Here is a 13,093-nt window from a genome sequence, read left to right as displayed (position 1 = left end):
GGGCCTTGGGGTGCAAATCCTCGTGCCAGGTTGTATAATTTTGACAAATAAGCAAGGCCCTAGTACTCTACCCATCAACGAGATTACACAGTGACAAATAAGTCCCGACTCATTACTATTTTTCGGCTTATAAAAAGATCTACAAACAAAATACAAAATCCTCAATTGAGGAGACCTCAAGTGCAGGTTTGGTTCTTCCGGTATCCAATCATTTTATCTAAAGCACAGGTATTACGATAATTGTGTTTATGGTATTTAATAGCACATACAGATTTTCTGGGTAGTATTCAAAATTATTTCCTGTTGCACAAAGCAATCATGTTTTTGCCACTTTAAGGGCACCAGGCTCTGTTTAGGAGGAATTTTGAAGCAAACTAGAATTATACTTTGACTAGTCATGTTAGTACGTTTACTTTGTATCCTCTGGCCATCACTTTCATAGAGATTTCTAACATAGTATGACGGCAAAGAAATACCATCTAAAAACTCAACATTCCCAAGCCAATTCTAATTTAATTAAGGAAGGTACGCCACAAAAAACAAGTTTTTAATTGTATATAGTAGCAAGCCATTTAAGCTGAACGTTCACTGCCCGTAACTTGTGTTTATCTAGTTCTACAAAACACGGCAAAGCAATCTGAATATTTGCCCCTTTAGGAAACATTTCATTATGCCGTCATGTAACATTCCTCATTTGTATAGAAACAAATCAAGCTGTGAGCCTGTGATGATTGCCAAATTGCACCGAATGTCCTAGTAAACAATAAAAGCTAGAAAAAGTAGTAGCAGAGCTATTAACATATGCTTAAACAAACTGATACGAGTTCCATCACACACCCCTATCTCAACTCTTATCCTAAAAGTACTACATTCTGAAGGCCGGATTAAGCATCAAGAATTACTTCGCTGTTATTTTTCATTGCTAACCTACTACATAGCACTTATGTTGATAATATGTAAATGCGTGAAAGCAGGAACTGTTTATAACACTGTTCCATAAACCTTAGCTTCCAAACATTGGGGGTTATTCTAACTTTGGAGGAGGTGTTAATCCGTCCCAAAAGTGACGGAAAAGTGACGGATTTACCACCAGCCATATTACGAGTCCATTATATCCTATGGAACTCGTAATACGGCTGGTGGTATATCCGTCACTTTACCGTCACTTTTGGGACGGATTAACACTCCTCCAAAGTTAGAATAACCCCCATTGTTTTTTGTTTTAGTGCTTTCACTCTAGTTTTAATGGTTTGATCATATCCATGATCAAGCAGATTGTGTTTTGGTTCTCAAAGGATATCCATCCACACACCACAACTGTTTTAAGCAAGGCCTCGCCTGTGCAAGATCTGTTGCCTTGGTCAATGTTTTTTGCTCATATTGTACAGCAGCACAACTGCTGTTCAGCATGACAAAGTATAATAAAAAATAAAAAAAGCACTATGACAGAATTCAATGTAGGACAGGGCTAAAAAAAAAAAAAAAAAAGAGCTAAACAGCTCTCACATATGCAAGAGCTATTTGGCTTTGTTAATGTTTTTGGTGGCGGGAATTGTGGATGGGACAGGGCAAGCAACAAGTGGGAGGGACAGAGCAAACACTTATTGGGGCTCTGTACTGTCAGTGCTCTGCTTCAATTGTTACAAACACATCTCATTTGGCAGCCAATGAAAAGGATCTCTCAGATGTTTAACAATCACTGATGGGCTTCCATCCTTCACCTTTTTCTATGCTAAAAGAGTGGAAGAGTGAGGCCAATGAGGAGGTGTGGGCCCCTGAGCCCAGTCTAACTGTCAAGGACCACAGCCCATGAGTGCTAGAGCCATTGTGTAATATGTCAAGGGCAAATTAGCAACATCTACCAAAGAGTAGAGAGGCCCAGGGCTAACAGGAGATGATCGGGGGCCCCTGATCCTTGTCAAAACCTTTATCCACTCTTCCCACCCTGAAACCCAGAGCTCGTATGGCGAGTCACTGGGATCATCTCCTGAGTGAGGGTTATACAGCACTGGTTGAATGTATACAAAGCTTCTGGTGAGTGACTGCGAATAATGGCCTTCTCTTACAGCCTCCCCTCCCCTTTCCATCTCTGCTACTCCCAGACCGTGGCATTATGGTCACTGGCACTGGGATCAGACTGACCCAGCTCTTCTTGCTGCACCAGCACAGCCAGTAGAAATCCAGTTGACTTGTCTGGCTGGATCAGGTCCAGGCAAAGGACACATTTAAAAAGGGCACCACTGGGCAAATCTAACACTTAGCCATGTGTCCTCACGTGTAAGCAAGCAGCACTGGGATAGACTGTCACCCCACCACTAGTTATTACAAGTGAAGGCACAGAACCAATGGGCACTGGTAGCAGTCTGTAGGAACCCAACCCTAGCTACTAAAGGTGAAAACACAGCGCTACGTAGGGACCACTGGGGCAAACATGGACCAACCCAACTTTCGTGAGAGCAGAAAACTAAGGGTCACTGGCAGTATACTGGGCCCAGCCCATATTAGGTATAAGAGCTGAAAGCACAGAGCTAAAGGGTAGCGGGGCAGTCTGGGACCATCTAACATTAGCTATTCTATAGGGGATCAATAGCCCAAGGATACTTTGTACAGACTGTGTACAGTAATGGCAGATCTTCGAGGTAGAGGGATAGGCCACAGACCTGGTTATCCTGTTGCCTAGGGGAAGCCGTTGGGGCCATTTCTGTTCCTTTAAGAGCAAGAGGAGTACAGAGTTGGAAGGATAGGAAGGTCCACTGTTTAAATCCACCCCATTATCACTCCTTTCCACACCCTCAGCTCTTCACAGCTTCTATTGTGAGCAACCTGAAGAGAGAAGGTGCTCTTTACATGCAGGAATAAGTGTCCAAAATGAACCTCTTGGCAACCAGACAAGTTAAGCACAGCGGCATGGAATACTACTCGGCGGATATAATGTGTCAGTTCAAGGACTTGTGCATCGCTTTATGTTGCTTTACTATAAGGGGGCACATGATTATCTCTGCCTGTCAGGCAGTCACAAACATGGAAAGCTCTCACTAGTGTCATGTTAAGGTGCCACTGAAGGTTACAATTACAATAACAGTTACGGGTTCATGTAGCTACTTCACTGCGGGTCATTAAATAAGTCACCCCTCACCATGGTGATTTGGTGTGAATTGCTAGTCCTTTCAGTAAGATTTGCAGTCAGTGTCATAACCGGAGAAAGCTAACTGGACGGATTCGGGGAGACAACCATGGCCGGCAACATGTGCCTCCCTGCCCTTCAAACATTACGAAACAGGAGTAAAATGGAAAAATACAAAGGTATAGGAAAACCTCCAACACATGAATGAGCCAGTGCACGTGAGACACTGAACCTCCTTCAGAAGGATGCACCCTAGTATTGAGAAAAATCCGCCATTTCCCAAGTGATATACCAGTGTGTTTCGCAACCTGCCACCATTTTCTCCCAAGGAATCTCCCACTCTCAGGTACCTTCACATCTGCACGTTTTGGTGCCATCCCTGTATCCAAGATCTTCTGAGTATGCCCATTTAATTCTTCTAGCTATATAATTTGCCGGAAATGGCCCCTCGGTTTAATATGGCCCTTTGTTAAATTAAGCAACCTCAGAGAAAGATCTGTGGCCCTGGTGCCTGCAGGTTGAAGTACCAGCTGGGATTAGACTTTCGAGCTCCTCAAGGAGGTAAGATGAGATCCATAAATCATAGTTTAAAAGGCGAATGAAAAACCTATCTTGAGATGGACACTCAAATGGCCACAGAGATGATGAAAAAAATGAGCGCCTAGATGAAGATTATCTCACTGTGAGAGCTATATGGAATTAAAATCTAGAACCTTTGCTTATTACCTTTCTCACACCGAGTTAAAAACGGCGGTTTAAATAAAAAATAAAAAAAATAACACATTAGCAATGCCAAAAGTTGTGGCTCTAGTGGAATGTTAAGGTAATGCCATTAAGTAGCATAGGAACTGATGTGTGTTTGTGTGGAACCAAGAACTGTAGAATAATGTGTGTAGGTTAAAAAGTCAAGTGGCAATTGCACTATCAAGCCAGACCAAAATATCCATGTGGGCGAATGACTGACCTCATCTGTGTTGCTGCCAGAGAAAAACGAATTATCTAGTTATCCAAGACACTTTAATAGTATTCCAATTGTAGGTAGGTGCTCCTGAAACTTCAAGCTTACGCAGCTGGGTAAGTAAACTAAATGATCAGACTGGGGCAATTCAATAACTTTATTGGAAATACAACTTCTACCCAGTCAAAACATGTACTCCTGGCTCCCAAAATGTGCGCCAAGACAAAGCCCTTCTCTAGTGATGCTCACATGAAAAACAATGTCTCTCGAACAGCTGAGATAAGAGGCAGATTAGTTAGGTTGCGGTTTTTATTTACTGATGAGCCAGTTTCCCATGCAGTGCGCCTGTACCCTGCTTTCCATACCCTTCTCAGTAACCTTGCGCCCCCATTAGGGGGCGATAGGAGGGAGCAGAAGTTAGTCCCAGGGCTTATTCTGTATCCAAGGTGGGTGTGCTCTTTTAAACATTTCACAAACAAGACTATACTCTGCGGTAAGCCTTAAGCCTTACCAAGTGCCACTGGGGGGAGCTCAATATGTACTGTGCAGGAAAAGTGCCCCCTTCCTCTCAGGCTGACTGCGCAAGGGGTCAATGGCAATTTCTTGGGCACACCTTGGCATCCACTACCGCTCAGAAAAAAGGCCCTAGCTAGCAGTACATGTGTGGGTGGGTATCACCAGCATGACAGTCAGTTGAGCTCCCTGCTGAAAAGTGCCTCATCTGAGAAAGTTTGGTATCCTCCCGCTGAAACATTGCAGGTCTGCAGAAAAGTACCTGAAATCGCCCACTAAAAGCAACTTAGTCCGCAGGGAAGCACGTGTACTCCTAATGGGAGCATTGCAGGTCCGCTTAGAAGTTTAGTTACTCGTCCACAGAAGGTATTGTAGATCTGCCAAGTACAGCTATTCTGGCTAAAAGTATTCATGGTAGGGCTTTTGAAAGCTTTGTACTCTTGCCTAGAAGTGCCCGGAAACACTCCCACAAAGCACAGTAGGTCTGCTTAAAATCATCTGCAAAGTAATCTTCCACAGAAATCAATGTAGGTCTGATGAAAAGCACTATCCCACTTAAAGAGTTGTAGATCTGCTGAGATGTGCAGGCACTCACTCAACTGCGCCTCCCTTGTGACAGTACCTTTACTGTTGTCCTACTAGTTCTCACTGTACTGAGAAGACCAGGGACTCAAACTGAGTGATGCTCCCTACTGGAAATTGCTGGTACAGTTACTTGCATAAACAAGTGTGGAGGACAGACTGTGCAGACTCATTTATATCACTGGTTCCTAGGAAGGTCCAAGGTCATGGCCCCAGCACCCTCCAGGATTCTACCAGCTTCTTCAACACCTTCCCCTAAGCAAGAGGACCATAATCTCCGCAGAGCTGTTCAGCAATCGAATGTATACATTTCCAAGACAATTGTTTGCACCAGAAACTGTAGCAGAAAAACAGTGCATAAGATAACAGGCTGCACACTAGTTTCTGAAACCGGGGGCTGTGGAAATGGGGGACAAATTGGACAATGATGACCATGCATTACATGTAGCTTATATAACACCGCAAAATCATCCTGTACAATACAACACTCCATATTCCAAGAGCGGGCAAAGATAGCTATATACCAGGGATAATATAATTTGTTTAATTCTGCAATTTGATTTCCCCTTGGCCAGTGTGCATCTGGGGACAGCAGTTTCCTCAGTTCTAGGTTGTTTTTACATACCATATCAAGCATCACTCAGATCCAGTCCCCAGGAGTTGGATGATTTGTGTACATTACATCTCCAGTGTCAACCCAATATGGCCAACAGCCCAGAACATCCATGAGTGTTATGTCGATCCATTATCTACTACACACGTTAGAAGTATTTGGTGAGAAACAGGCAAAGCAGCAATGTTAGGTGCTGTGCAACACCTAGCCAACCTAGAACTCAGTGTGTAAACGGCAAGACAGAAGTCTACCTTAACCAACCAAAGCTAAACAATACAAGCAGAATAGAGCCAAAATGACTACGGAAGAAGTCTCAGAGCACTATAGGTCCACTTGTCCACACACACAGGGCCCTGCTTTGCGCCCATGCCCAGAATGAAAAAAATACCGACCACTATATATCACAAGGTGCAAGCTGTGCTTTAACACCATCCACAAGCTACATTTTGGAAGTAGCACCTTATCAGCAGCACCACGAAGCTGCAATACCCAACCTGCAGCGCTACTTAAAAACATCTGTTTTCTTGTTTGTCCTTCACAACATGGCCCATTATGCTCAAGTCCCCACACAGCACACTAGATACCAGCAACCCCCTCCGTTACGAAAGTCACTTGTTTACTGCTACTGTACTTACAAGCTGGAGAGGTATTTGAAGATTACAGTAACTTAAGGCAGAGCACACACAATTACAACGAATTCCACCCATGCAAGAATTCAATTGTCAAATTGAAATCTTTCTTGCAAACTGCATAAGTAAACACAAGCATGCATGAACATAAGTTATATAAACTGCTTAAGCAGTCACAAGGATGCATAACATTGGCACAAACAGTATTTTTGGAAGCAACAATAATGGGCAATCAACGAAGGGGTATATGGGCGAGCAGTGATGCAGGATGGTAGAGGAGTAACAAGTAACACCGACAGGAAGGGAGGTTAAAAAAAAAAAAAAAAAGGGAAGTACCTCAAGCACAGCATAAGAAGCAGAAGGATGATAATTAAGAAGCAGCTATCAGTATTTGGTCTATACTCCATAAAGGGAGAAACAAAGAACGTGACAATCGCTGGCCAAATACGAGCTAGTAAATAAGACGGACAACAAATCCAACAAGTAGTAAGCAATGGGCAGGATCCAAGCCCCTTTTAGTGAAAATGTTTGACGGGCAACAGCACGTGCATATCTCAGACAAGGCCTAAAACGGAGTCAAGCTGTACATTATATTCTAACCTCTAGACAACCAATTATGATGATTTGCTGAGTTAGGCTTCAAATGTAGGGATGGCAACATAAGGCCATTGCTCAACATCAAATGGGAGCAGGATCTTCCCACAGACTTCAGGTAGAGAGTCATTTGTTAGATTTGTTTGAGACTAGATCTAATGCTTCAGAATGAGTAGTGATTTTCTGGAGATTCAGTAACTCAAAGTGCAGGAAATTCTTCAGTGAAACATTTCGTATAGAAAAACCTAATACACAAAATTTTGACAAATTCACTTATGGGTAGAAAGTTATTAAACTAATGTTATAAGATGTTGACAAATAACATTGGACTAAATTTCTGAGTAACTGGAGAGGACTCCTTGTTGACAGGGTGAGATGACATCCAGTGCCTTTGGCCCTTAAATCATGTGCTCTTTTGATCTTTTTGCATTGTTCCACGACCTAAACATGTACAGTATGTTCCATGTTTGTTTAGTATCTAGTCTGAAACTGGTAATGATGTTTAAATTTAAACAAGCGTACAACGAACCTCAAAATTGGGAGCCTTCACAACTTCCCACAGCAACTCACACAGAAGCAGGCGATTCCTCCTTCCCCTCTCCCCCTAAACACTCCCTCACCACAGGTTCCTAAAATGTTCTGGAAGAAAACTGAATATTCTGGAATAGAAGGAACTATGGGAGAAGTGCAGCGGGGTGGTGAATGCCCAATCAGAAACAAAATCACCCCATTTAGCGTGCCTAAAGTAGAACTGGACTAGCAAGGGCTGGAACTCAATTCTAAAAGAAGGACTGTTGCCCTTACTTTCAAACCACAGTGCTAACACTAGCCATCTGAGTTTATCCTCTTCATAAAGGGTCTCCTTTCCCATCACTAAAATACTTCTAGGGTCTCAGGTTTAACAGGCTCACACATTATCTTCTGAAAACTTTCCACACCAAGTATCACAAACAGTAAATAGGTCTGAATCATCTCAGACAGAATATTTTCCTGGTGCTGCTCGTTCCTTGCTGAGTTCCCCTCAAGTTGGATTTCCTCAAGGGTCTCTTGAACTCCACCTACATTACCTTGATGACAAGCTTAGGACTGGCCAAAACCCTGTACGTGTACAAAATGCATAGCTCACTCACTTCACTGCACCCTCCACTCACCAAATCTAAGCCCACATTGATTGCTTAACAACTATTCTTCAGATTGCCCTAGATTACTCAAGCTGTATACTTCTGTGTCCTTTGCATAAACCTAGCCACCCTGTGCTAATGTATCCACCTAAAACTAACTCAGCTCTAGGAACCTTGTTCTGCTGTCTAGCTCCATTATGAGGTTGGGGACCACAATGAATGCTTGATCCAGTTTATCAATATCTGTAAATCCCACCCCCGTTTGCCAGTTTAAGCTGTTTGGGACCGTATCATTCTGATCAAGAACAAATAGCTATATTTAAACAGTGTTCCTTTAAGCAATCACTTAATCTTGTCCTTCCTCCCAATTCCACTTCTCACTATCAGTTCCAAATCCGGCAGCCTACGCAGCTCAGGGGCAAATATAAACTGGCACTGCTATTAAACTAAGCCTGAAGCAAGACGTTACGATACACTTTTCAGTCTGCATACTAGGCTAAAACTACCATCATATAGTCATCACCGAGGCCCCCCCACCCAATATCCTCTTAATGTGGATAAAAACATCTGTGGCAGGTGCTTTTCCATTTTCTGGGGCCTGAAATATCAGCCTTCCTGTATGCGACTTCATTAAGCTCAGAAGGTCAACTTGGCCAATAAGAACAAAGAACATTTTGTAGAGTTATGCAATGCAGTAAGAGAAATTAGATTGCAGTTTATGCTTAAATTGTTTATTTCAGAAAGGGACTTCTGAACTACTGTTCAAGCCCACATGCACTTGCATCTGGATTGTGGTAATGTCCTGTTCCAGGGCCTCCCAGACCATAGCACAGGCATTCAACATGCCACAGCACTTCTCATCCAGGGCCAGAAGAAATATAACAATACCCCAACCTTGATGGAACTTCAGACTACCACTGCCGGCCTGCACCATCTTGAAAACCAGCTGTATCATTTACAAATCCATGAGGGGAAAAAAACCAAGACAGGAGGCCTTTTCTATCTATGCACCCAGGATCTGAAGACCTATAATTACCAAGACATCCCCATTGTTGCTCAAGTTGAGGACAGAGTTGAAGCCTCACCCCTCTAAGGTACACTATATCACAGTGCAGTAACAATCCAATAACCAGCGTCATTGCCTATCACTCTTGCCTGTACGCTTGCCCTTGACCCTGTACAGTGCTCTACTGTTTTACTGGCGAGGTAAGTGCTAAACAAATACCATATGCACAGTCTATAAACTGATTCGTGCAAAACCAAAGGAAGTATTTATCTAAGTGAATCAGATAGTACCTGGATGGTTAGGATAGTGACAAAATGCTCAAAGTAACTACACATTGTGTTTAACAAATTAAAGTGGAAGAATTACGTATTGCCAGTTGCTCAACAAGCAAGGAAAACTATGCACATCTTGTAAAGTTCAGCACGTTTCTACATAGGATTCATTAACAGGATGAATTAAGAAGCGCTGCCTAAACTTCTTGGCTATTGAAGTTTGCTTTCCTCTAGGCTAAAGTACACCTAAGGTACGAAAGCCTTTATATTGTAATGTTAATTAGGCAAACATTGTTCTTTTCCAATCCTGGTTATATGTTGGTTCTTATGAATTCAGGGCACAGGCAGCGATCTTTCTAGCCTCCCCCATAGCACGTGAGGGAGAGGGGGGGGGGGTCGGGTTATCTTATTTTCAACAATGGAATTTAATGGCTATTCTACTTTTCACTTCTACAGACTGTGGATGCTTATGAGGAGCTTTCAATTTTTAAGTAACTAAAAACGGTAAAATTTCTGTCACCACCTTGGAGCATGAACACGGCAGAGCTTTTATTAATTGCTCCTTTGCTATTTTTTTTTTTACTTTAATGGAGGAGTGAGCAGATGCCTGTCTGGTAAACACCGAGCCGGCTTCACTAACAAAGTGAACCTGCCAGCAGGAAATATTGCTCAGCTCTACCAGTCTGCATTGCGTTCTCAGGAGGACATTACATGTGGTCTTACTAGTCCTGTAAGAAAATTTGCTGCTTACGTCAGGGAATTTGCAGGCTTAAAAAAAACCTATCCTTCTCATGGCCTGAATATGGACAATTTAATGGAAAACCTCTTTGTGGGACATGGCGTTTTAGGGAGCACATTCACACCTCCGAAGTAATGGGGGTGGGGGAGAAGAATTTCAGTTACAAATTCACCACTTCAGTAGTGGTTAAAAACAGCACCACTGAGGAATTACTGCATCTTTTTACTGCCAACACCTGCAGTAGTTTGCAGTTGACACTTTGAATAAGGTAATAAGAGTCCTTAATGTGCTTTAAAAAAAGAAAACGCCCAGATTGTCTCAAAATCCAGCCTAGACCTTACGTTATATGCCTAAATGGAAGTATCGGTGTTGCTTTAAATACAAAATTGATTTTGGACCAACAATATATTTTGCTGTTCCCTGGCTACAGTGAATATGGGTTAATTAGAGTAGTAATTTTCAATGTGTATAAGTGTTCGTTAAATATGGGCCAAGTTAATATACACATGAGCAATTCAAGTAAAAATCAACCTGGCAACTAGTGACATCTAATGCATAATATGCCTATTGAGTGTGGTCTATTCATGTTGGTTTTAAATTCGGGTTACTCTCCTAGGAAATGTCTTTGCAAGCACTATAACGTGCCTCTTCCTTTGTATTAACATTCTTAAGACAAACAGGTAATTTACCTTTGGGAAAGCCTTTGCCGGTAGACTATGTAACTGCAGATGCCTCACCTTGTGAGGTCTTGTGGTTCCACATCCGGTCTGGCCTGACACAGATGCGACGTCAGGCCACTATATCTGCACCATCTCTGTGAGCTATCAGTTTCTTTCTGATCTATGCCGGCACTGGATGCCGAGCTCATGGAAATCAAACCAGGCCAGTCTGCAGATCTAATTTGGCATCTTACTAATGAACTGCATGGGGTCGCAGGAGTCCATTCCAGATAGCAAAGGTGGGGGCTGGTGAGGAATACGCAGTTGGAGACTACCAGAAAAGGAGTTACCAAAGTAGCCTGTTCTTCTGAAAATCTTCTAACGGCAGATTGCTTACCTAGTGAGCAGATACCAAAGCAGTACCTCCCCAGGTGATGGGACTATAAAATGATTCCGACCAGGACTCGTGCAGGACAGATCAGACAAAGTGTCTGTTCAGAAAGGCCTGGCAGTCCAGGCAATAATGAACGTGTGAAGGGATGCCCACGTAGCAGCCTAGCAATTATCTAAAACTGGCACACTCTGTGCAGCATAGTGTTACCAGCCTTTACTCTGGTGGAATAGGCATGCAAGCCTTCGGTGGGGACCTGCTTTTTTACTAGCCCCTAGCAGATCTTTATGCAGAATACAATCTATCAGGAGACGGGTCTCTTTTGTACTATGTTCCCGTATTTGACTCCAGATAAGCGCAGAAAAAGTTGGTCTAATATCAGTCGCGGCTCGCTAGTGGGAGGGGAAAAATATATATTTTTTTAAAATAAACTTACCTGAACGCTGTGCTCGATCTTCCGCTGCTCCTCAGTCTCTGTTGGAGGCACAGGCTCCCAGCCTCTCCTGCACCAATCCTGACTCTGCTTAGAGCAGTGTTTGGATTGGCTGAGAGAACCCAGCCAGGGTGCTCCCAGGCAGAATGGGAGCCTGTGCAGGCGATCTCCAGCCCAGCAACTGTGTTGCCGTGATGGAGTGTGCCCTGCGCGCATGTGTGTTTGGCCGGCCCGAGATGGCCAGCCAAACACATGCACTCTGAGGGGAGTGCTCTGTGCACTGCCCTCAAGTACTCCTCACCCTGTGGCCCCGCCCCTTTAAAAAATAAAAACAGTTTATTCTTTTCCTTTAAAAGGTTTTGCAGCTGCTCGCAGGGGGCGGGTGGGATGCTCCTCCGCCCTAATGGAGAGGAGCCGCACAGGTCTAATATATGGTCTCTGGTCAGTGTAAAAATCCTAAAGGACCCTCTATTGCTATTGATCAAGACAATGGAACTGTTCCTCTTCTTTGGATGGATGAGGTGGGAGGTTGAAAGGTGGAAAAATAATGTATTACTTTATGTGGAAGGGCACAACTGCCAGTGGAAAGAAAACTGCTTTTGCGAGTGCACGTCAAGTAGATGAGATCCAAGTTGGTGTCCCACTGCAGCATTTCAAAAAGCTGGAGGTGGAAATCCGTGGATCAGCCCCTTTAAGACATGCATCACAACCAGTGTTTTGAGAAGGGATGTTTGATCAGGCAACCTCAGGAAGCCCGAAAGATAACCCTTAGCTGTCACCACAGCAAGGCTTTGCTGGCTAGAGGCAAAACAATAAAATATCAAACAATTTTGCCTGTACAGGTGCTATGTTACAGGAGGAACACTAGACAACAAACTTCTACCAGCATTCAGTATTTAGTTTGGGTGGAAGGACACCTGGCTGCCAAAATGACCAACTACAACAGGAGTAAGATCGAAAGCCAACACCTGCAGTCATTCAATCTCCACGCACAGTGGTGTAGGTTTTGCAGACTCGGATGCAAAACTTTGCCCCTGCTGTTGCAAAAGGAAGTTCTCCTGAAGTGAAGGTCGAATTAAGAGGATATATGCTCATAGCCAGAAGTTCAGGGATACCCCACTCTCCTTGACCATTCCGGAACCACTTGGATGACTTGAGCCTAGTTTGACTTTTTCAATATTCTGGGCAGGACAGGGAGAGGCAGATCGGCATACAGGAGTTCCAATCCCCCACTGCAGGTAGAATGGAACTCCAGCTTGAAAACTGCACGTTTTGTAAAGTGGCAAACCAACTGAGCCAGGGTCCTCTTCGTTGATGGAAGACATCTAGTGCCACTTCAGAGTTAAACTGTCATTTGTCATCCACTAGGCAACATCAACAGACTTAGTCTGCCTTGGCAATGGGTCTGCAAGGAGATGCCCAGAGTGCTCAGCCACCTTCACAGATGTGACACCTCTTG

General features: G+C 43.5%; 1 protein-coding gene across 2 annotated transcripts in view; it reads right to left on the bottom strand.

Annotated features, from left to right (window-relative positions):
• Positions 1-13,093, bottom strand: part of ZSWIM6 (zinc finger SWIM-type containing 6) — a 368,676-nt gene that overhangs the window by 77,825 nt on the left and 277,758 nt on the right. The gene's annotated exons all lie outside the window — the stretch shown is intronic.

The sequence above is a fragment of the Pleurodeles waltl genome, chromosome 1_1, assembly GCF_031143425.1.
Source record: "Pleurodeles waltl isolate 20211129_DDA chromosome 1_1, aPleWal1.hap1.20221129, whole genome shotgun sequence".
Lineage (NCBI taxonomy): Eukaryota > Metazoa > Chordata > Amphibia > Caudata > Salamandridae > Pleurodeles > Pleurodeles waltl.
This window is presented reverse-complemented; position numbering and strand designations above follow the sequence as displayed.